Source organism: Eucyclogobius newberryi, unplaced genomic scaffold (assembly GCF_026437365.1).
Source record: "Eucyclogobius newberryi isolate DKJ021-1_F unplaced genomic scaffold, fEucNew1.0.hap1 SCAF_2, whole genome shotgun sequence".
NCBI lineage: Eukaryota > Metazoa > Chordata > Actinopteri > Gobiiformes > Gobiidae > Eucyclogobius > Eucyclogobius newberryi.
In genome coordinates this window covers 51,806,133-51,808,366 of record NW_027315834.1, presented here as the reverse complement: position 1 = coordinate 51,808,366, position 2,234 = coordinate 51,806,133, and positions in this window count along the sequence as shown.

Sequence of the window (2,234 nt, the reverse complement as noted above, 5' to 3'; positions counted from 1 at the left end):
AAGTCTTAAAGAAAATTCCTCGTAACGTTTGAACTTTGATTCATTAAAGACTCAGTTTTTACTTCAAAGATTAAAAACAGTTCAAGTGTTTTGAGTTGGATTGAAACTGAAAACACAAAGTATCGATATCGAACTGAACGATCTGTATCGATTCTTCCCCAAAAGTCACCGCGACTTATTTATAACTTATAATTTATAATTTCTACATATTTATCCACATGTTTCATAGTTTCACGTTTATCTCTTAAACGTCTTCATATTTCAATCAACTTTGTGGAGAAATAAACGTCACGACAGTAAAAGAAAACTCAAGTTTGTAAAGAAAATACAAATAATGTAGAAATGTAAAAGGTAAATCTGTATTTTAATTTGTAAAACTAAAGAGCCAGTTAAATGTATAATTTAATATATTTTAGGAGGTTTTGTTGCCATGGAAATAGTCCTTAAACCGTGTCAAATCACTTTGGAGCAAATTGGGTTTTATTTTGACACATTTCCATTTCCTGTCATTCTGCTGTAAATATGTTTTTATCAGAAGATCAGATTCATAAACTATTTTTGACATTTAACAAACGGAAGACGCTTTTGCAACGACGTCAGTGTCGTTTTGTTCTTTTCAAGTGTCAAAAGTGTTCAAAGTGTGCGACAAACGAGGAATAAACATTTGATATGGATTTTCAAATTTGTGTCGTGATTTTACACATTTTATTGCGTTTGTATCAGACATGAACAGAAGGAAAAATACAAATCTATAAATGTTCTTTTTGTGAATATTCATCAGTTTTACTTCCTTTAAGTTACAGTTTGTGTTTTGAGTTTAAAATGAGGTCATCAGTGTGACGTCATCAGTGTGACGTCATCAGTGGCGTCATCAGTGTGATGTCATCAGTGTGCGACACAGAGACAGTTTAAACCATGGTTGTTGTTTTATGGTCTTATTGTGTCAGATAAGAACTGTTGAGTCATTTATGTGGAGTTTGGCTCTTGTTTACAGTCTGGTTGCTATGGAAACATCTGTGGAATCACCTCTACCTGTGTCATCTGTGCTCACGTCCAACCAGGAAGTACAATTATAAACTTTACACAAACGAGCAAAATGTGAACCAGGTTCTGCAGGTGAACCAGGTTCTGCAGGTGAACCAGGCTCTGCAGGTGAACCAGGTTCTGCAGGTGAACCAGGCTCTGCAGGTGAACCAGGCTCTGCAGGTGAACCAGGCTCTGCAGGTGAACCAGGTTCTGCAGGTGAACGAGGCTCTGCAGGTGAACCAGGTTCTGCAGGTGAACCAGGCTCTGCAGGTGAACCAGGCTCTGCAGGTGAACCAGGTTCTGCAGGTGAACCAGGCTCAGATTGTTTCCATCACCGACATAAAACTCACATACCTGCTCGTAACAGGGCGAATCGTTGCTGCTCTGTTGACTACACGTTGCTGTCGCGTTCGTGCTGCTTTTTGTTTTGATGCACATGTGCAGTGCGACACATGAAACCTCTGTCTGCTCTATCGGCCTCGACAACTGGAGCTCTCACTTCAGACTTCATGTGTTTCACCTGGAGTCACTGACACTTTATTGAAGGAAATGAAAAAGAACGAAGGTGCTGTTCAGAGACACCAGAACAACACGTTCACATTATGGTTCTTCAGCAGTAAAACTGTACGTTCAGTTCACGTTCACCAACAATATGAACGCGTTCAGGCACAAGACTGAGGTGCGTTCTGTGATTGACACGTGGAGGAAATGAGACTCCTCCTTTAATCATGAAACACACGTTTCATCGTCGCATGGATCAAGTCTCAAAGACTTTGTCTTTTCAAATAAAGACGAGACATCAAAAGTTCTTGGTCGTTTGTGGCACTTTCACCACAATCGCGCTCGTCGTTTCTGAGCGTCAATAAAGTTTGAGTGGAATTGAAAACGTCCATTCTTCAAGTTTGTGCTTCAGAAATCGAGTAAAACTACAATATTCAACAAATAAAGAAGTATTTTGTTTGTCGTCCAAAACCTTTGAAAATGTCAACTTCCAATCTTAGTTTTAGTCGAGGAAAATGTCATTTTTATTATTTAAATCATCGTTTTAGACCTTTTTAGTTTCATTCACTAAAAATAACGCTAGAACTTTATTTAAAATATCGATGACGTTTAATGTTGTGGATTTCAATAAAAATGTGGGAAATCAAACGATCTTTTGATTTAGTTTGAAAAATAATTCAAAGTGAAAAAAGCTCTTTAAAAGTATA